This window comes from Phyllostomus hastatus, unplaced genomic scaffold (genome assembly GCF_019186645.2).
Source record: "Phyllostomus hastatus isolate PE091 unplaced genomic scaffold, TTU_PhHast_1.1 phas_scaffold_1066, whole genome shotgun sequence".
Classification (NCBI taxonomy): Eukaryota; Metazoa; Chordata; class Mammalia; order Chiroptera; family Phyllostomidae; genus Phyllostomus; species Phyllostomus hastatus.
In genome coordinates, this window is record NW_025334004.1 from 15012504 (window position 1) to 15035391 (window position 22888).

At 40.1% G+C, this 22888-nt stretch overlaps 1 protein-coding gene and 2 pseudogenes across 4 annotated transcripts in view; 1 reads left to right on the forward strand and 2 right to left on the reverse strand.

Moving 5' to 3' along the window:
• CNNM2 (cyclin and CBS domain divalent metal cation transport mediator 2) overlaps window positions 1-22888 on the forward strand; it is a 137519-nt gene that overhangs the window by 3425 nt on the left and 111206 nt on the right. The window lies entirely within an intron of this gene.
• On the reverse strand, window positions 2541-3441 carry LOC123828999 (annotated as a pseudogene).
• Window positions 3969-5059, reverse strand: LOC123829001 (annotated as a pseudogene).

The window sequence follows — 22888 nt, forward strand, 5'->3', positions numbered from 1 at the left end:
GAGACACTCTTAACTAACTGAGCTACTCCATCGGGGCTTCTTCTGGGTTCTTAAACAGTAAAAAGAAAATGTCCATATCTCTAGGTGACAGCTTCTTGTGGCCTGTCATTATTCTTTCACTGCTAAGTCGTTAATTAGACCTTCTAACCAGTCTCTTCTTTGATTTTTCAGTAATATCTGTAATACGGAACGGTATCTCTAAATGCTTGGAAATGCCTGTGGAATACTTCATTATCTTTCTGTCGCTAAATTTCCCCGTATTGATACAGATAATTTATTCTCCATTTTTTATTCTTCGGAGTTTTTGCATGTCAACTGATGAATTGACGACAACGCGTACTCCTGCTGAAGCCTGTAGTTCACTTTTTCCTTTGAGAATTTTGTTCTGTGCCTCACAGCCCATTAATCCTGCTCCTAACTCAAAATTTCAGAATCGGCATTTTTGAAATGTGTTTCTGGTTGTCCTCAAATAGTTTTTCTATGACCGATTTATTTTCAGGAGGAACTCCCCCCCACCCCCCAAATTACCTCTTCCAGTGTTTTTTGGAATGTCTCCCTTAAATAATTGAATTAGGAAATTTTCTCCTGAATTCTAGAAAAATAATAGTGCACAAGAGTTTGTTTTTGTCTTTAACCAGAGTCATGTACTTGGTTAGGAAGATGGTACAAGTTAAAGGCACATGCTAGTGGCACATGTGGAGGGGTGGACAAAGACGGTTGCAAATGGGGACTTGGAGCCCCGATCTTAAAAGGATAGAGTGCGGGGTGTTACTTAAACTATAGGAATAACTGACTTTTCCCCTTCCTTTTCTTGAACTTTTTTTGATGAGTTTGGCCACTTTAACCTTACTAGTAACTGTGTTAGTTCTTTCTTCTGCGTGAGTTAAAATATTTCACCTGATTGTTTTCTCTTTCATTTTCTCACTCAATTATGAAACAATGTGAACAGTCAACTGTTGTTTTTCTCTAGTGAACAGTGGTGTGTGGGCTGCTGTGAAGGCTTTTTATTGCTCTCTTTCCCCCTTTCTCCTGACAGTTCCAACTGTTCACTCCTCAAATCCAGATCTCAGTGAGCATTACCCTTCCTAATTAAGAAGGCCCACACTGAAGCTTTTCCTGGATATTGTTGTATTAAGGAGGGGGGAAGTTCCTGTAATGTGTAAAGAAATGAAAAACTACCTTTATGTAAGTGTACGTGAATGTCTTTTTTATGGCGATGAGAACTTTTGTCTGGTTTCCAGGAAACTCGTAGTTTTACTTGAGGTTGGAAGACAGTAATCATGCTAATTTTACAGTTAGCTTGTTATACTTGCTTACTTAGCTCTGTGCCAGGTACAGCGCTGAATGCTTTCCATGAAATCACCTTGCTTAATTTCGTAATAGCTGAGTGAAGCTTTATCTCCATTTTACAAATGAGGAAATCGAGACTTAGGTTAAATGACTTGTTCAAGGTCACATAGTAGTCTTTTGATTTGGGTTTTTAACTCAGGTCCGTGTGACAGCCAACATTGTGCTCTTGACCACACTGTTATGCTGGCCCCCTGGGTCCTGAGTTTACATTTCTATTTTAATTGAGTGTGAGTTTTGGTCAGAACATTGCCTCAGAGCTTGTTGGGCAACAGACCCATAAACGTATATAAGCATATGTCTGGCTTTCAACTCAGTGCTTCTGGGGTGTCGTATATAACAGTTGGTGTCCCCACCATTGTCATTAAAGCAAATCACTTTTTGGCCTGTGTGATCCTAAATCTAATGAATTATATTTCCAGTATTTGCATGTCCAAACATCAAGGTTCAGTTTGAATGTGTTTTATACTAACCTACTATACCAGTGTGTGCCACTTTAATGGCTTACTCTGCACTGTTTTCCCGATAGCTAAAGTGTGTTGTCATGTTTTACTCTTAGTTTCTAATGTTTGTGTTGCAAGGGTGACTCAAACTCAGTTTTGTGTTTTAATCTTGATTTTTTTGGGGGGAGCCACTTATATGATAATTGGTTGCTCATTGATGAGCATCCTTCGCAGCTTTGCCCCTTCTGCGCTCCATGCAGTCAGGCTTTCTCTTTGTTACTTATAACTGTCAATAAGAGAATAAAAGTAAATCCTACTAGAAGATTATGAGGGTTTTAGAAAAATGGTCTATAGCAAAAATGGTGTAGCAAAAGGAAAGGCTAAATTAAAGGCTGCTACCTCTGTGTGCAGAAAGCCTTCTAGAGGCTTTTGTTCGTCGGGTAAGACCTTCCCAACAAAAGACTGGGGACTCTTAGCCACCTGGTTGTCCACAGGGTTGAATTTGAAGCATTAGTAACCAGCCATTGTTCTTTTGTTTTGTGTTGTTTACTTTTTAGCTTTGTAACAATTGCATTCCAAAATTATGGAGCATGCTGTTTTACAGCTGCTAGGGACTTAGCCAGACTGTTTTCTAGCTTTTTCTTAGCTAGGAACAGGTAGAATCACCAGATAATATTGTTGTTTTTTGTTTTTCCTGGCTGAAGGAGCATTTTTATTACTTTTATGTACAGAAACCTCCACAGTGTACACTCAGCCCAGCTTGGTGGCCAGTTCCTTAGCCTTGGCCTTTTCTGGCGTGGCAATGCAACCCAGGATGTTGCCTCCCCATTGGTGGGGGACCTCATCGTATCTGCTGATGTAATCGGTCCAGAGAGCTTCCACCAGCTTAGCCAGAGCCCCTTTGTCTTCAGAGTTAACCCATGTGGAGGTGACGGTGGTGCAGGTCTCCCTGTGGACTAGACGCCCTGGCCTGTCCTTCCCCTGGGCGATGCGGTAGGGAGCCCCGTCTTCTGCTCAGGGCAGGCAGGAAGATGGCCAGCTCGATGGGATCCCCATTGTGTGCAGTCACCCTCAGCTGGCCCTTCTTGTTCTCCACCGGCCGGTGACCCCTTCATCCCCTGCTCAAGGACAGGTGGCCTCTTGGTGGGGACGTCCTCTTTGCTGGCAGCCTTGTTCTTGGCTGGGCCAGCAATCTCTGCTTCTTCTCCTGCTTTGTCTCTGGCCAGTCCTTGGGCACCAGCTGAGCAGCTGTGCAACTGTTGGGTGGTCCAAGGCCTGGGAGAACCAGTCAGTGGCAGGGGACACTTTCAGACGTTCATAGAGAATAGCCCTTGGCCGCTGTGGCTGAATGTGGCGGGGCCATTTGACAAAGCAGGTGAGTTCCCTTTTGGGCTGCATGTCCTGTCTGATGCCAGAATTCTTGGGCCTCTTCTCAAACAGAGGGTTTACCACCTTCTTGGCCTCCTGCTTCTTCACGGCAACATGGGCCGGCGCTACCTTCTTCCCCTTAGTCTTCTTTTCCTTCTGCACCTTGGGCCGCAGGAGAAGAGAGCCAGATGAAGCTGTTCTTTAAGGGAAGAATTCAATGTGTAGTTTTCACTTAAAATATTAGGTATATAATTCTCTCTTCCTGTAATACAACTCTTTCCATGTTAATATGCTGAGAGTTTAATATTAAAAACATTTTTCCCACCAATAAAGTGTTCCACTTGCCCTGGTATCTAGGAGGTTGTTTAAAGGTATGGATGGTGTTGGGGGAAGGGTGTACTTGTTTCTGTGATCTTGTGTGTTTATTAATTTAGTCCAATAACATGTGTTAATGATTATAATTGTACATATTTTTGGAATGTGTTTATGAAATAGCCAGATGGTATAGAATCAAATCTGAAAGCACAGGCAGCTTGAGGATCACCTAGTCCAGCGTTTGCTAAAGTTACCAGATGATGAGAATTACTTGGACCACTTTATTTTTCTTACTGTAAGTTGTTTATTGTAAGGTAATTTACAAAGGCCTTGCTGTCCTTAGTAATTTAAACAATTGACCAATAATTTCTTCTGAACAGGACAGCAGTAAGCTAAAAACAAAATCAGCTGGCTGAACATTCCTTCTTTTAGTCTTGTCTGAGGATGAAACTTGATTTTTGTTAATCCAAACCTTCAGTACCGGAGATATTTCAGTCAACTCCTTGTGAAGACAGCTTGGAGGGTGTGGTTCAAAGTCAAAGTCAATTTGCTAATTATGTCAGATGCATTCTGGCTTCCGTTGTCCATGGCTGTCACCTGAGCACCTCGCTCACTCGTAGTGGAGTCCTTCACAGAGTAGTAGATGGTGCTGGCCAGACTGTATTCCTGGTGTTTCTGCAGCACATCAGCATCAATATCGTTGCAGATACTCAGGCTCTCAGCACTTGCAATGGATGGCGTGAAGGGAAGAGATGGGCTTTTCTTCTGTTTTAGGAAATGGGAGACCTGAATCAATTAAAGATGATAGATCCTTCATCAAATTCGTATCCAGAATTTAGTAATTCCAGGGCAATGGCTGATGCATCTCCAGAAGTAGGGGGTTTTCTTCCCACTTCTTTGAATGTCACCGGAAACTGGTCAGAAGGAGTCCTGTGAAATATACCCCTAATTTTATCACCAGTTCCAACAATCTTAATCTTCTTTCCTGGCTGCTCTGAGGATGGCCACCTCACTTTGCGTGTCTTGCAGCCAAGGAATGGGTAGCACCACAAAGCCCTGTCTGCCTGAGGACACATTGATAAGGAGTGCTTCTTGTTGTTTTCAGGCACCTTAATATCAGCCTTTTCATACATGGCAAAAAAACCCTGTTCCATACACTGGAACTGGTTTAGCTTCTTTTCATTGGGTGTGTTTTGCTGCTGCTACCATTTTCATAGACTTGGTGGTAATTTTCTGGATTCCTCCCACCCCAATCATTGCTGGAGGATACGTTTGTTGATTTGAGAGAGAGACAGAGAGAAAGAGAGAGAGAACCATCGACTGGTTGCCTCCAGTACACACCCTGACTGGATTTGGGATTGAACCCGCAATTTAGGTATGTGCCCTGACCGGGGATTGAACCTGTGACTTTTTGGTGTACTGGATGATGCTCCCACCAACTGAGCCACACTGGCCAGGACAATTTTATGGATGTTTTTGATTGACTTTAGTCACTTGGTAATATCTTTTGAAGTTGCCATATTTCAAACTCGGATCCATTGCAACTGCACAGCCCAGGCAGAGACCCCAGTGACACCTGCCCAGGAAAACAGGGTGGGACTGGCCACCTCACTTGGATCACTTGCTAAGTATAAGGTCCCAGGCCTCCTCAGGGACCTTCTGGGGAAGAGGGTTTGTAACCCAGATTGCTAACAGTTACCCCGAAGTAATTCTTATGATTAGGTGAGTTTAGGAAACAGGGGTCTTAGTCAACCTCTTAAATAAGGAAAGTAACCTCTAGGAAGGAGAGAATGTTGAATGACTTGCTTAGGGCCATCCACCCAGCTGTGAGCCCATCTGCCCAGCTGTGAGCATCAACAGGACTGGAGGGCGTGTCCCTGACTCCTCGAAACCAGAGTCCATTCCACTCCAACAGGCAGGCCTTCTGGCCCTCAGTGGAAGGTACCTGCATCACTGAAATGATCTGTGCCATTGAAAAAACAAATATTTGTGTTTGCCATTGGTTTTCGTTGTCAGTAATTTTGATGTCCGGGATTTAGGACATCTTTGACAGGCATTTTGTTATGGAGAAAAGAAGTCTGAATGTGTGAGCGTGTTTTATTTTAGCTTACTTTAATTGAGTTTTTTACTCCTCGAAGATCAGACTAGAAGGGTGTGTTAGGATATATCTAGATTTCTCGAAACCTTAGGTAGTTAAATGTCGGCTATTTCTTTTGAGTTAACTTGGTTTGGATATCCTTGAATCGTTTTTTATTTTTGTTTTTTTCTTTTGGGAGAGTAATGAAGATTGGATTTGGGACAATGGGGTATGGGATCTTTGGCTCTTGTAATTTTTGTTTACATGAAAGTCTAAAATTGCCATTGAAAAATTCATCAAAACCCTTGGAGCATGTATCTCATTCATGCATCTGTGTGCCGTTTTTCCAGGTTTTTTTTGGTCACGTAACCTAAATTCTTTCAGAGAGTCACGTCTGACTGGTGGAGGTTATTTGTGTTAATGGGATCCCAGAAGCCGAGCACAGCCTTCTGGGTCTGGAGGCGCCATAGTTACACACCAGCTCTGACTCAGTGAGATCTGGACAAAACAGGAAAATACCTTGTTCTGCTTTTTCTCTTGGTTTTTATGGGGATTGCATACCACCTGCTCCCGTCCATAAAGGGTGTCAAAGTGATTTAAATTCTGAGCCATTCGAAACTACTATGAGGGACTGGTTAATTTTAATTAGTACTAGCAAATCTAAACACAATCTGAAATATTATTAACCAGGAAAACCCACAAAATAGATTGAGCTGACATAATATGTTATGGTTTCATTTGCTGTTGAAATACTTGAACTTTTAAGAATAAACCTCTGGACTCTTGATGTTTAGTTACACATAAAGTAGCATATTTTTGCAGGGCCCTTTACTCTAAATACATTTTTTTTTCTAATTAAATATTTGATTGTTACTCTGTTACAGTTGTCCCAATATTTTCCCCCCTTGCCCACCTCCGCCAAGCCCAGCCCCCCACTCCCACAGTCATCCCCCACCCTGCTGTCCATGTCCACGGGTCATTCATACGCGTTCCTTGCCTAGTCCCTTTTTCTTCCTACCCTTTTCCCCCTCTCCCCTCCCCTCTGGTCACTGTCAGTCTGTTCCTTGTTTCCCTGCCACTCGTTTTATTTTGCTTGCTAGTTTATTTTGTTCATTAGGTTCCTCTTATAGGTGAGATCATATGGTGTTTGTCTTTCAAAAATGCATATCTTTTATTGGTAGTAAACCTCAGTTTCTGTAAGATTTGTTTGGCATATGAAGAATATTTGTTAAACTAAATACATGGAAATAGACCACTAGACCTGAATACAGTTTAATTTAGTATTGTCTTTTCATCTTCTTTTTCTCAGAGTGTGCAAACAAGAACCCCCAATCCTACCAACACAGAAAAGGAGAAACAATAGAAGCATTCTTTTTCATCATCACATACACTGGCAACTCCAGAGTGGCTATTTAGAGGGATTATAGGGGTGGCAGGCTTTGGAAGGCAGAGCTAAGGGACTAATAACAAGCCCTCTGTAGATGATATGTTTATTAGGCCGGCTTAGGGGTTGGCTGATGGAGATAATGGGGGAGTTAATCATCCCCCTGTTTAGGTAAGTGCAATCCTTGGTCACAAGTGCTGCTGTAATGATAGTGGGGTCCTCCTTTCTCCCTACTTGATATCCCCCTTGCTGTCAGACCTAGGTGGGGATGTTTTTCTTTTTGAATTCACGTTTTGCGTGGAGGAGACCACCTCCTAATGCAAAGATTAAGAAAAGTGTGCCTTTTCTGGATCTACTTTGGACAAGTAACTTATGTTCTTCAAGCCTCAGTCTTTTTCCATAGTAAATTGGGATATGTTCTAACTTATAGAATACTGTTTGAGTTAATGTGACAGTGGATGTGAAAATGCTTCTAATAGTGCCTGGTGCTCAGTGCTCAGGTAACCATTACTTCTATCGTGATTTCTGGAGGCTCTTCATTGTCCTTGGTCTTTCTCTAGATCGCTCGTCCAGAGAGACTCCTTGGGCCCTATGCTCATGGTTGTTACGGACTTGAAATCTGGAAAGAGGAGAATGGGTGTAGGTTTTTTCTTTTATTGTGATTGAAATCTAGGCTCTGTTACTTCTCTAGTAGCTGCTGTTACTCGACTAGATGGCCACAGTCACACAGATTTTTAAGGAAAACAGAACAGTCTATTACACATTCTACCAGTCTTAGAGTAAGAGTGCTGAGTTATAAAAAATTCTTCATTCTCCTTAATTATAAGTGACTGAAAACGACAACAAAGTTTAAGAGAAATAGAGCAACCTCATGCCGTTGAATAACAACCAAAGTTTGAAGACTAAAGGAAGATCTCAAATTACCCTGATAACATCTTTTAACATTGATTACATCAGAAGCATAAAAAATGGTAATGTCTAATAGAGCGCGTTTTTTGTTGCATATAGCAGTGTAGATTTGCAATACTTTTAGAAGGCAACCAGGAGCAATACAAATGTCCCTTGGTTTAGTACATTTTTTCCCTGAATATCTTAATTCAGGGATATAATTAAAGGAAGAAAAGAGCCGTGTTGGGTTTTCACATTGCTTGTGTATTGCAGTGTTTATATAGTGAGAAATTGGGAAGCAACACCTGGAGGAGGGGCATTGAGAGGGAAGAGTTAAGAAAATTACAGATGTCAACAAACTATAGCCATTTAATGGTACTTTTGAAGGCCATGTAGCAATATGGGACAATTATACAGATTATTTTGCATGAATTATAGTTAGGGAAAAATGAACATGTATATGGACTGAAAGGGAACTTGGAAAAAGTGAAAATAGTTGATGTGTTAGGATAGGGTGATCATAGCCTGTCTTTGCAAAAATCACTTTGTTAACTCTCTATAATAATGTCCCTGGAAAAAATGCAAGTCTGTTGAGAACATTATGAGTCTTGATCTTGGGGAAACTAACCTTTACTCATATTTAGGGAACACATATTATTTCATTTCTCCTTAGGAACATTTTATTACTGAAACAACTGGTTTTTAAAAAAGTTTAAGAACTGAGATATAATTCACATACCATAAAATTCACCATTTTAAAGTGTACAACTTGGTGGTTTTTAGTGTATTTGCAAGGTTGTGCGACCATGACTGTCTACTTCCAGAACACTTTCTTTTTTTTAAAGATTTTATTTATTTTTAGAGAGGGGAAGGGAGAGAGAAACATCAATGTGTGGGTGCCTCTCATATGTCCCCTACTGGGGACCTGGCCCGCAACCCAGGCATGTGCCCTGACTGGCAATCGAACCTGTGACCCCTTGGTTTGCAGGCCAGCACTCAATCCACTGAGCCACACCAGCCGGGGCAAGAACACTTTTACTGCTCCCAAAAGAAACCCCTTATCACTCTCCATTCCCCACTGTGCATTGTGCCTAGAACACATTGATGTACTTTCTCTCTCTATGGGTTTGCCTGTTTTGGACATTTCATGTAAGTGAAATCATATACACAATTGCCTTTTTGTCTCTAGGTACTTTAACTTAATGTAATGTGTTTTAGGTTCATCCATGTTGTAGCATGGATTAGTATTTAATTTCTTTTTATGGTCAAATGATATTTCGTTTTATGGTATACCACATTTTCTTTATTCATTCATCAGTTGATGGACATTTAGGCTGTTTCTACTGTTTGGTCATTGTAAATAATACTATAAATAATATTGGTGCACATGTTTTTGTGTGGAATATGTTTTCAGTTCTCTTGGGTATATACCTAGGAGTAGAATTGCTGGATCATATGGTAACTCTATTTTTAACTCTTTGAGAAACTGCCAAATTCTTTACCAAAGTGGCTGAACCATTTTACATTCCCACCAACAAAGTATGATGGTTCCAATTTCTCCATATCCTCCCTAACTCTTGTTACTGTTCTTTTTTTTTTTTTAAGATTTATTTATTTTTAGAGAGGCAGGGAGGGAGAGAGAAAGGGAGGGGGAGAAACATCAGTATGTGGTTGTCTCTTGCGCACCTCCCCACCCCCAACCAGGGACTAGCCTGCAACCCAGGCATGCGCCCAAGACTGGCAATCGAACCAGCCACCCCTCCATTCGCAGGCCAGCACTCAATCCACTGAGCCACACCAGCCGGGGCATCTTTTTACTTTTTAATTATAGCTACCCTAGTAGGTGTGAAGTGTTATCTCAGTGTGGTTTTGATTTACATTTCTCTAATGACTCATGGTGTTGATCATCTCTTCATATGCTATTGGCCATTTGTATATCTTTTGAGAAAACCCTATTTAGATCCTTGCCCATTTTTTAAATTGTGCTACTTGTCTTATTATTATTGAATTGTAAGAGTTCTTCATGCATTCGGATACTAGTCCCTTATCAGATACATGAATTGCATTATTTTCTCCCATTCTGTTAGTTGTCTTTTTACTTTCTTGGTAGTAACCTTTGAAGCAGAAAAGATTTAAATTTTGCTCAAATTTTGATGAAGTTTGGTTTATCTCTTTCTTTTCTGTTGTTGCTTTGTTTTTATTGTCCTATCTGAGAAACTGTTTCCTAATCCAAGGTCACAAAGATTTATGTCTAAGTTTTCTTCTAAGATTTTAATAGTTTTAGCTCTTACATCCAGGCATTACCCCATTTTGAGCTAATTTTTACATATGGTGTGAGGTAGGGGTCCATCTTCTTTTTGTTTGCATGTGGATATCAAATTGTTCAGCACCATTTGTTGAAAAGACTGTTCTTTCCTCATTGAATTGTCTTAGCACCTTGTCAAGTCAATTGACCATAAACATGAAGGTTTATTTTCAGACTCTAAATTCTGTTCTCCTGATCTACATGTCTTTCTTATGCCAGTTACCACAATGTTTTGGTTCTTTGTAGTAAGTTTTGGATTGAGAAGCATGACTTCTCCTATTTCATTCCTTTTCATGCTAGTTTTGGTTGTCAGGATCCCTTGTATTTACATATGAATTTTTCATGGATCTTCTTGTCTGTTTCTACAAAAAAGACATTTGAGCATGGGCCTGAGAACCAAAGGGTCACTGGTTCGAATCTTAGTCAGGGCACATGCCTGGGTTGCAGGCCAGGTCCCTCCTACAGGGTATGTGAGAGGCAACCACACATTGATGTTTCTCTCCCTCTCTTTCTCCTTCCCTTCCCCTCTCTCTAAAAACTAAATAAACAAAATCTTTTTAAAAAAGGCATTTGAAATTTTGATAGAGATTGCATTGAATCTGTAGATCAATGCAATGTTAACAATATAAAATCTTTCATCCAGGAATACGGGATGTCTTTCTTTTTATTTAGGTCTTCTTTAATTCACTTAAGCAGTGATTTTTAGTGTTCAGTGTATTTGCAATCTTTTTGTTAAACAAAATACTTAGAAATAAATTTCTTTTGGATGCTATTGCAAGTGGAATTATTAATTTCACTTTCAGATTGTTCATTGCTAGTATATAAAAATATAATTGATTTTTGTATATTGATCTTATTTCCTGCAACGTTGCTAAACACATTTATTAGGTAACAAATGGCTCTTCAAATAGGAAAGTGTTTTTTTAAAAATGTGAGTTTTCTTGAAGGGTATTTTGTATTTGTTTTCACTTGTTTTAGTAGGTTTTATTTTTCTTTAGATGATGTAGATATTTTTGCCCTGACTGGTGTGGCTCCTTTGGTTGGGCGTGGGCTCGCAAAGCACAAGGACCCTGGTTGAGTCCCCACCAGGCACGTGCCTGGGTTCCGAGTTCACCCCCCAGTGGGGGCATGTGCTAGAGGCACCTGATTGATGTTCCTCTCTCACACTGATGTTTCTCTCCTCTCTCCCCACTCCCTTCTCCTCTCTCTAAAAATAAATAATTAAATAAATAAAATCTTTAGAAAAATGTAGGCATTTTTACTTGCTACTTCCATATGCAGTGAAGCACTCACTATTGGTTATTGACAGTGTCATCCTTGGGGAACTTTGATGGGAAAGAGTAAATTCTATCTCAGATTAGATGTCGGGAAAAAGAAACAGGCTGTGTGACATGTGTCAGAGACCAAAAGTACAGCTGGCTGCCATTTGGGGGTGTGAAAACTAATGGTCAGTTTCTATCTAATGTTTAGAATGTCTTTGTATCAGATTTAGGATGTGGCCTAGGAGACGAGCACAGAAAAGACTGTGTTTGCTTAATATCTACATGGTTTTGTGATGCCTTTCTTTTCTACGTCACTTTACCAAGGGTTTTCTTTGGGTCATTTTTACAGAGACTGGAAACATACCTTGACTTTTAGTCACTGTGCATTTCTTCAGTACACTCCTGGAGGTTTTGGGGTACCAGGTAACCAAAACAGGTGAAATGAAACACTTGTGTGTGTGTGTGCACATGCGCTTGCGCAGGGGAGTGTGGAGGGCTGGTAATCTGAGAGGGAGAATGTTTTCCCAAACTAGCAAAGACAAACTGAGGGCATCACCTGATCTTTACGGGATTGTGCAAAGCCTCAGTTTTTCCAGTTAACCATCTGCAATAATAAAATGTGCTGACTCAACCTGCAGCCTCTGCAAAATAGCATTTGGGGCCTAGGGAGTCCTGAGAAACGTGCAAGGGATGGAAATATTTGAGCAGGTTTTAAGAGGTAATGTTAAAAACAGCTAGAGCAAGACAACATGCTCACTCATTTCCTTCGAGATGTTTCCTTTAGTAACGAGTGTGCCTCCTTGATTTAAGGTGTGGCAGGGGATAATTTGGTCTTTATAGATAGAGTTGACTGCTGAGCAGAGATATTTTTCTTGCTTCGATGGTTATACTTTAGGGCATGAGATTGGTTGGGGTGGGGGAGTGAGATTCTGCTGGAAGCAAGTCAGTTAGGTAAATACTATTATTACATTGTGTGGGCCACCTGCTTAGGTTTTTTTCTTTAAAATTTTTACTTCCTTGTTCCTGAATATATACATTTACCTGCAAAAACTAGAACATTTACTAAAATGTTACCTAATAATGACCACCACTGGACGGTGAGTTTTAGGGGAGGAAGAATGTTTTTCTGCATTGCTTTGAGTTTTTTTTAAAACTATGTACTTTGCAATGTTTTTTTTGGGGGGGTTAATTAAAATGATACTAAAAGTGTAAATTTTGTAACTTGAACCACTGATTTAGGTATTTAAGTGAAATTCAGTATATTTAGGTGAACTTCATCCTTTTTTCTTAGGAAATATGGAATTTTTTGTCATAATGCATCCATGCTGTTATTTATGACATTTTATTCCCATAGTCAGAAAGAATCCTTAGTGTTTGGGGTAAAATATGAATAGCATTTTAAAGCCCATAAAATGTGTGTGTACGAATGTGTGTGTGTACAACAGCTTAATAAAGTTAAAGTTAATTTTGTTTGTTAAAAAAGGAATTTAGGATTTTGAGTTGCATTTGTTTTTAAAACATGTTATTAGGTGGCAAAATCCAGTGTGTTTAGATTTCTATCTGGACTGCCTGGAATGAAGCTGTTTGATACTTACTTGATTTCCCTTACTAAATAAGAGATTGGTAAAGTAGTTGAGTTTCAACTAGATTTGTGCTTTCAGCATAAAGCTATAATTCCAAAATACATCTTATTTGGTCGCAGACATTGAGATTCTGGAAACTGATGCTTTCTTTTATCTATGGAAACCTTCGCTATAAATTTAGAGGTGATTATTAAAAGAGAGGAAAGAATGTTATGGAACCATCCATGCTTGAAGCTTGGTGGTTTCCAGACAATCTGATACATTTTGCTTAAAGACAACAACAACAACAACAAAAAACATTTAACTTTGATGAGGATTGGGTATTTAAATTCCTATAAAGTTATATTCCTATAAAATTATACATATACATCATTTATCTTAAGTAAAAAGAGGTGATATTTTCTTTTTCTTTTTCTGAATGTGTACAGAAACTTTATATTTATCTATAGGATAAGTTAGCCGTCATTTAGACATCTTTCCTAAAGTCTGTTTTTAAAGGACATAAAATAATGATACTGGATTTTGTCTCTACTTCTTTAACTTCCCAAGAAAAGTACTATATTTTTTGGACTGTAAGACGCACTCCCTCCCCCAGCGGCCCCCGCCCCCCACCCAATTTGGGAGGAATAATGATTGTTAACGCTGCTGTTGAGTTCTGTTTACATTTACATTGGTGAAATATTATATTATTTATGCCATTAAATATTTTACCACATTTTTTGCTTCAAAATTTTTTTTCCTATTTTCCTCCTCTAAAGCCTAGGTGTGTCTGGTGGTCCAAAAAATACAATAAGGATTTTAGGAAGAGAAATTGATGTTTGCTTTAATTACAAACAGTATTACTCTTAAACAGTGCCATGCATATTAGTCAAATGAATTTGCCATTTACTCACTTCCTTGGTATGGAAAGCAGCATACAAATTTTGGTGTGGTTACTCCCCAGTGAAACTCATCACTCGACGCAGAACTTCCAGCTCGCATTTCTGCATGAGCCTCTTAAATATGAATGGATAGCCAGATGTCACTGGGTGTTTGAAGAGAGGCTCTAAGTCTCATAGTGAGACTAAAATAGAAAAAAAGAACCTAATTTATGTGAGCTGGTTTAACATATATCAGCTACAATAAAACCTGGCAGTTACTACAACAGCTACTACTTTCTCTACGACTTCTTAAGGCTACTTACCAAACCACCTATTAATAGCAAATGTGCAGATTTGCTGCCTGTTCATACGTGGTATAGATGGAATCTTTCCTGCATTGCTTCAGCCCACATGGTTGTTTGAGGTTCCCAACTGGTTTGAACGTTGTAAATATTAATACTTCCTTAAGGCTTGCTTCTCCTCACTGCATGTTCAGAGGCTTATGTAGGCATTTCTGGTAGAGTTCTATGTCTTAGAGAATCTCTACTTGTCCTTCCGCCATTTGTTGCAAGATTTCTTAAGGAATAGGTAGTCACGTACTTGCTTTTTTTTGTTCCTGGCTTCCTCTGGGGTGCTCTAAACCTGGCTTCAAACTTGTCACGACTGGTGGTTTCCATCACTGCCTGGTCCACGTCTGGGCTGCCCTCCTTCCCAGCTTCCCTGCCTCTTCTGCTGCGTTTGGCCCCAAGGCAAGAACCCCTCTTCCTTCCAGCTGGGCTCTAGCCCCATCGTACAGCACAGTTGCGATTTTCTTCTGTTCTTCTGACTCCTTCCTTTTTAAATTTAGGTTTCTGATTTCTTTTTCCCATTTCTAATTGAGCATTCCCCCAGCATTTTGTCTTATTTCTCCCTTCCATGGTCTTTTTCCATCTTTAGAAAACTTTCCTTTACTCATCTTGAATCTATAAGCATTTATTGAGCATCATAGTAAACTGTGTGGAATGCAAAGATGAATTAGATACATTTCTTGCTCTCAAGTAACTTGCAATACATGTGAATTTATTTCTTTTCCATTCCTGTATCTTAACCGTCAAATTTAATTGACACATTTTGAAAATGTCTCTTACACATTTTTGTTTTCTCTCCATTCCCACTGCTACTAATCCAGCTACCACTCCCTTCTATTTGTGCCTTGTTCAGTGCCTGCTGTGTTTTAGGTGCTCTGTAAATGTATTTCCAACAAATGAACCTATTTATCTATCTATCTATCTATCTATCTATCTATCTATCTAATCTATCTTCATTATTATAAAACGTCCAAGGTGGTTTCTCTTATTTTGTGTGTTCATCACATATACCTCTGCCAAGTTGATCTTCCGTAAAAATAACTTTCATTTTGCCCCAAACAGCATGGCTCAGTTGATTGAGCATCGATGGCAAAGCGAAAGGTCGCCAGTTCAATTCTGGGTCTGGACACATGCCTAGGTTGCGGCTTGTCTGGTTGGGGCGTGTGTGAGAGGCAACCGATTGATGTTGTTCTCATCATCGATGTTTCTCTCCCTCTCTTTCTCCCTCCTTTCCTCTCTCTCTAAAAATAAATAAAATAAAATCTTAAAAAAAGACTATTAAAAATAACTTTCATTTTAACAGTTTACCAAAAAGCCTTCTGTAATTAAAATATTATCTGCTATGTACTGAACTGTGTCACTCACCAAATTCATATGTTGAGCCGTAACCCTCAATGTGATGGCATTTGGAGATGGGGCCTTTGGGAAGCAATTAAGGTCAAATGAGGTCCTGAGGGTGGGCTCTTATGCTGGGGGTTAGCGGCTTTACCAGAAGAAGAGAGCGAGCACCTCTCTCTGCCACGTGATAAAGCCGTGAGAAAGCAGCTATCTTCAAGCCAGGAACAGGGGGCTCCCTCCAGGAACTGAAATGGTTAGCACTTCGATCTTGGACTTCCCAGCATCTAGAACTGTGAGAAATAAATGTTGTTCACACCATCCGTCTATGATATTTTGTTACGGCATTATAGCAGCCCAAGCCCACTAATATGTCTTTTTTTAACCTTTCAAAGTAGCCAGGTTAGAAAATAATGGTAAAAGCAATATGAATAACCCCTGGATGTCTGCTGTACAACATCGCACCTGTAGTTAACATCGTACACTTAACAACTCCAGAGGGCAGGTCTCATGTTATTCTTACCATCTTAAAATCCAGTGAAAAAGAAGAGAAACAGTGATAATGTCCGATTGTCGAGGCCCCAGGAGATGTGGGCTCCTCCGATGGCCTCTCCTGCTGCTTTCCCCCAGCTCCCCTCGCTTCAGCCCACCGGTTTCCAGGCCGTTTCCCGATCACGGCAGGTCCTCGGCGCACGGCGCACGCACGTCCCTGCGTCAGGGCGTGCGGAGTTGCCGCTCCCTCTCTTTGCGGTGTCCCTCGCCGGGGTGGTTTTTCCTCTCTCTCCCTTCCTTCGCGTCTTCACTCAGATTTCACCAGGTTAGTGAGTCTGTCCATGGCCTTCCTAACTGAAATTTTGGCAGCTCCGCCATAATACTTGCTTTCCCTTCCTAATTTTTTCTTCCTTCACTGGACATACTATATCTTTTGTTTACTTACATTTTCGTTTAAAAAAATTTTGGCCTGCCTCTCCCACCGGAACCTACGCTCCATGGAGGCGGGGACTCTCCGCTGTCCCGTTCCCTTTTGAGAGGGCCTGCCACAGAGGCGCTCGCTAAACATTGTCGAACAGTGGAAAGCGTGGCGTGAGACAAGTACTGCTTCGTAACAGTGGCGGTTGTGTCCGTTGGTATAACCTTCTTAGAAAGTAATCTGGAGGTGTGCTGAAGTACTTTATGCTTTTTGCAAATCTTTTTACCTATTAGGTCCACTTCCAGAAATCTGATATCAGGAATTAATGAGAAATGCAGGTAAAACAGAAAACACAGAGATGATCATCTCAGTAGATTAAAAAGATTAACTCGTATTTTTTAAAACCTGTGATAAATCCATGTAACATAAAATTTGTCAACTTGACCATGTGGAGCGAGCAGCTCGGTAGCGTTAAGTACGTTCACGTCGTTCTGCAAAGCGACCTCCAGAACGCCTTTCAGCTCGCTCAGTGGCAGCTCTGGACCCCTTTAAGCAGCTCCCCAATCCGTCCTCCTCCCAGGCTCTGGCAACCACCATTCTACTTTCTCTGAATTTGACTGTGCGAGGGACCTCATACAAGTGGAATCATACAGTATTTATGTGTCTTTTGTGACTGGCACATTTCTCTTAACATAAGGTCCTCAAGGTTCATCCATGTTATAGCATGTGTTAGAATTCTCTTCCTTTTTAGGGCTGAATGGTATTCTGTTGTATGGGTATAGCATCTCTCTTTCATCCATTCATTCATTGATGGACACGGGTTACTTCCCACCTTTTGACTCTTGTGAATAATGCAGCTGTAAACACAGGTGTACGAATATCTGTCCAAGGCCCTGCGCTCAGTTCTTTGGGGTGTCCGGAAGTGGGATTGCTGGATTCTGTGGTTATTCTATTTTTAATTTTTTGAGGAACTAAATATTTTTTTAAAGAGCAAAAAAATTATAAACTAAAACTCCAGTATTGAGGAATGATTAAGCAAATCTGGGCATGTACATATAATACAATCATTTAGAGTAACATTTATAAAGTTTTTAATAACAAACAGAAATGATTATTTTAACTGAAAAGAGCAACATAATTTTGGCAGTGTATTTAAAACTATAAAAAAGACTGCTAGGAAATATCCCAAAATGATAATAATAAAGATGGGATGATTTTTACATTTATCTATACTTTTCTGTATTTTCTAAAATAAGCAGACAAGTACTTAATTTAATCAAGTTTAAATCTTTTTTTAAAAATCAAGACAGCTATATTGTAAATTATCTTCCTCCCTTAATAATTAATGAGTTACCAATTCATGAGTAAAGAGTGTGTGTGTGTGTGTGTGTGTGTGTGTGTGTGTATCTGTATCTGTCCTGGGTGGGCCCCCACAAACTTTTATTTAAAGATTCTGGCATCTCCTTTTAAAAAGTATCATTCTGCAAGGTCTCCTTTGCCTGTCTTTGTCTATAGTAATCTGTTCCTTTTTCCATTTCATGTGAAAATAGATGTTTGAGATAGGAAGGGAGAGTAAAGAAAATAATTCAAATTTCTTATTTTCTAGATGAACGTTAAATGTTTTGCCTAAGAGCAGTTGGGTAGTTAGTGACACGGGACTAGATCCTGGGTTTCCTGATTCTTAATCCAGTGCTACTTCCAGCTGCCTGTTATTGACCCTGAACCAATAATACAAAACACAAGACAAATATGTATTACCTCAAATAAAGTATATATATATTTTTGCCTGTAGAAAGAAAGCATATATTAGTTTTTTCATGAGTATATTATGATATTCTTTTTAAAAAATATATTTTATTTATTTATTTTTAGAGAGGGGAAGGGAATGAGAAAGAGAGGGAGAGAAACATCAGTGTGTGGTTGCCTCTTGAGTGCCCCCAACTGGGAACCTGGCCCACAACCCAGGCTTGTGCCCTGACTGGGTATTGAACCGGCAACCCTTTGATTTGCAGTCCGGTGCTCAATCCACTGAGCCACACCAGCCAGGGCCATGTATTAGTTTTAATTTTGCATGCATTCCTTATTCATTTATCCAAGAAACACATCAGCCTCTTTTCCAAGCCTGCCCTCCCATATCTTCAGGCTCTAGTCACACTAACATACAGCACTATGCTCTCTCACCTCTCAGTCTTCCTGTGCGCTTTAGCTCACTACATTTTTCTTCCCTTTTTAATGTATGTTAAATTAAATCATTATTATTATTTGACAAATAAAATTGTATATTTAAGGTATATGTGATGACTTGATACTTGTTTATCTTGTGACATGATTACCACAATCAGATTAATATTCATCACCTCTCTTAGTTACCTTTTTAGTACATGTGCTTGGTGAGAACACTTGTGATCTACTCTCTTAGCAGATCTCAGTGTACAGTGCACTACTATGAACTAAACCACAGTCACCATGCTGTGCAGTAGGTCTTCAGAACTTACTCATAACCGAAAGTTTGTACATGTTGATTGACATCTCCCCTTTTCTCCTATTGCCAACCTCTGGTGACCGCCATTTTACTTTCTGTTACTATGAGTTTCGCTTTTTTTTTTTTAAGATACACAAATAAGTGACATCATGTAATCTTAGTCTTCCTCTGGCTGGCTTATTTCACTTACATGAACCTCTGGGTTCATCCACATTGTTGCAAATGGCAAGATTTCCTTATTTTTTAAGGCTAAATAATAATATTCCACGTGTGTGGGCATGTGTGCATAGTATTTTCTTTATCTGTTGATGTACACTTAGTTTGCTTCCATATTTTGGCTACTGTAAAGAATGGCACAAAGAACACGGGAGTGCAGATACCTCTTCGAGATGGTGATTTTATTTCCTTTGGAATAAATGAGATGGCTGGATCTTATAGTAGTTCTATTTTTAATTTTTTGAGGAATTCCCTACCATTTTCCATAGCATCTGTACCAGTTTACATTCTCACTAGCAGTATAGAAGGGTCCTCTTTTCTCTATGTCCTCACCAACACTCGTCTTTTGACTTAAAAAAAACCCCTTATCTATCTATCTATCTATCTACTTATCTATTTATTTCAAAGAGGGAGGAAGGGGGAAGAGAGAGAAAGATTGATTTGTTACTCTATTTATTTATGTGTTCACTGGTTGGTCCAAGTACATGCCCTTGGCATGTCGGGATGGTGCTCTAACTGACTGAGACACCCGGCAGGGCCTTGGCTTTTTGATGATAGCCATCCTACTAGCTGTGAGGTGATATCTCATTATGGTTTTTAACTTGAATTTCCATGATGATTAATGATATGGAGCGTCTTTCCATATACCTTTGGCCATTTGTATGTCCTTGGGAAAATGTCTATTCAGGTCCTTTGTCTATTTTTAAAACCAAGTGATCTTTTTTTCCTTTTTGCTATTGGGTTGTATGAATTCTTTATATATTTTGAATATTAATCCCTTATCAGATGTGTGATTTGTAAATATTTCTTTGCATCCTGTAGGTTGCCTTTCATTTTGTTGATTATTGTATGGAAACTTTTTAGTTTGATGTAGTTCTTCTATTTCTTTTTTTTTTCTTTTTTCTTTTGTTGCCTGTGCTTTTTGTGTCGAGTCCAAAAAATAATTTCTAAAACCAGTGTCATGGAGCCTTTTCCCTACTTCCCTTCTCTTGATTGCTGTGTGAGCTGAGTTGTGGCGGCACAGGAGGTCTTTGCCTGCCTACCTTCAGGCAGAGTTGGGCGCCCCCTTTGGTTATTATAGTACCTTGCTCATACATCATACCACCGTGGGGGGTAATTTTCCTTTTGGGTGTTTACAGTTATAGTCTCCTCTACAGACTGAGAGCTCACTGAGGTCAGGAGTTTTGTTTGGTTCATCTCTGGGCTTGCTACTTAGAATACTCACTCACTCAGCATTTGCTTTATCACTGAAGCCATTTCAACTCTGTGGTCACCAGTGCTTTACCATAGAGACATGGCTGCAACTCACTCAGATCTCTATGTCCCTCTAGTTCTGACAGCGTCCATAAATATTTGTTGTATGATGTGCAGGGCAGTGTAGAAAATAGAGAGCTATTTCATAGGTTATGCAGGTCCTTAAGTAGCACAGGGGAAAAGCATGACTGTCGTTATAAAAAAGAAGAGTTAATTGGTGCAGTAGGGAGTATTATAAAGTGCTTTAGCAGTGAGAGGACCGATTTATTCCTAGGGTGATCTCAAAGGAGGCCAAGGCTGGGGGAAAGGTCAGAGCATTTCATTAGTTGGAGGGAACAATCTTGGGAAAGACAGAATCAGAAAAGTTGAGCTCTTGCTTTAACTGCCTTTTAGGGTCTTTGCCCTTTTTATAGTGCACACATAGGTGGTTCTTTGTACAGATTCATTGCTGTCCTGAGTTTTTTCCATCTGCCGTTTAGGGATTCCTGGGATACCTTTATTGACATTCATTGAATATCTGTATTATCAGAAAGTCTCTTACTATGGACTTTCTACCATGGAAGACTTTTTAAAGCACCTGTGGTAACTGCTGTTTCAAACAAAGTATTTTTCCATAAAGGTCTGTCCGCCACTGCTTGTGCGGCCCCTCTGGGCCCAAACTCTTCACTCTCAGATGAGGTAAGTTAAGCCTCTGGGGAAGTACATTAATAATTGAAAACTGATAACGCAGTATTGCCTCAATTCTGAATTTTTAGTGTTTTTTTTTTTTTTTGTAGCCTGAAAGAGCTACTTAACTGCTTTGACTTGCATCCGGGATAGGACTTGAAGAGCATTGAGAAAAGGGTGGGGACTTTAATAGGGTACTTATTTTCCAGCTATTTACTTTTCAAATAAGGAGAAAATTCTTCAATGCACTCACATAAGGTACCACATCAGAGAAAATGATATTGTGTTCTGAGAAAGAACTAAATATAAGCATTTTTAATATATCAATTTTCATTTTTCCTTTAAAATATATTTCTGCTTATATTTTGAATAACTGTTCCCCAAATGCCAGGACTTTTTGCTCACAGTAAATGTTGGTAAGGTAGGAAGTGTGAACCATTAAACAATTGGCTGTTTTCCTTATAAATACTGGCTTGCTCTGAACAAGTTTATAGTCACTAACCTCGTTGCCATAAATTCTCCAGTCATATGTTTTGTAATCCCTTCTCTGGCATACGTTTTAATCGTTTTCTTACTGCTTCATAGGTGCTGTAATCCTTTTACAATTTCCGGGGTTTTAAAATAAACCTGTAAAAGGTTCGGCTTTATATTTAAGAGCCGAGCTTCACAGTGTTGCAAAGCCGTGAGTCAGTGCGGGCAGGCAAACCCTTTCGATGTGAAATGGCTTTGTTTCTATGCCGCAGAAAAATGTTTTCGTCTTTCATTGTTTCACACGGTGATGATTTTAGATACTCGCCATGATTTTCAAAATATTTAGAAGTACTTACAAAGAAGAAATGTAGGCAAACACCAGAGAAACACAGATAAACCTACCTGTCCTGTAGTTTTCAGAAGACCATCTCCTGTGTGAGACATACACCGTACTTCTTTTTCTGAGTAAGACTGTCACTGTCCTCTTGGAGCTGACAGTCGGGTGACATCTGTGATAGACATGAGTCAAATAATCACACAGACAATCTCGCCATCCTGGGATGTGCTCCAGAGCAAACGCACTTAGTGCTGTGAGAGGATATTGGCAGGTGGGAGGCGAGGGAAGGCAGAGACCTTTGAGTGACTTCAGATTTGACAGATACGTAGGTGCCACCTGGGGGAAATTTGGGTGGGGAAAAAGAGAATATTACAGGGAGTTATGATAAGGTGGGAGGTAACAGTGTATACTCAAGGAACTGAAGAAGGTTAGTGTGGCTGGAACAGAGAACTGGAGTATGCTGGCGGGTAGGGCATGGCACCCAAGGCAGCTGGAGAAGTAAGGAGGCACTGAACCAGTCCTCCTGTTGCAGGGGCAGCGATGTAGGTTTGAAGTTCTGGGGAGTCAGACATGGTTAGAGATGCATTTTGAAAAACACCCCTGTCTTCTGTGTGGAAACCTACTGGAGAGAGATGAGAAAGGATGGGGAGAGGCTGGCATTTGGGGACTGTTGCAGAAGCTGGTGAGAGATGGCTGCTGGGCCTCCAGGGACGGTGGCTGGGACGGCGAGAGGTGGGCTGATCTGACCGTGCTGAAAGCGATGGGACTTTACCAGACTCCTTTTCAGGGATTCTCAGAGAGAGGCAGGTTATGGGTATTGAAACTGAGGCCCAAAGAGTCAAAGGTCATGTGATTAGTAAGCAGAAGTAGACCTGGGACTTGGAGTTAGGTGTTTGACCTTGATCCTGTTGTCATTTTATGCTATTCCATCTTTTTTGGGGCTGAACCTTCAGTTTGGAGAATTTAGTTATCCTCCAACACCACGCCAACTAAAATATTCAGCTCCTGTGCATTAAATCTAAATTTAGGCCACAAGTG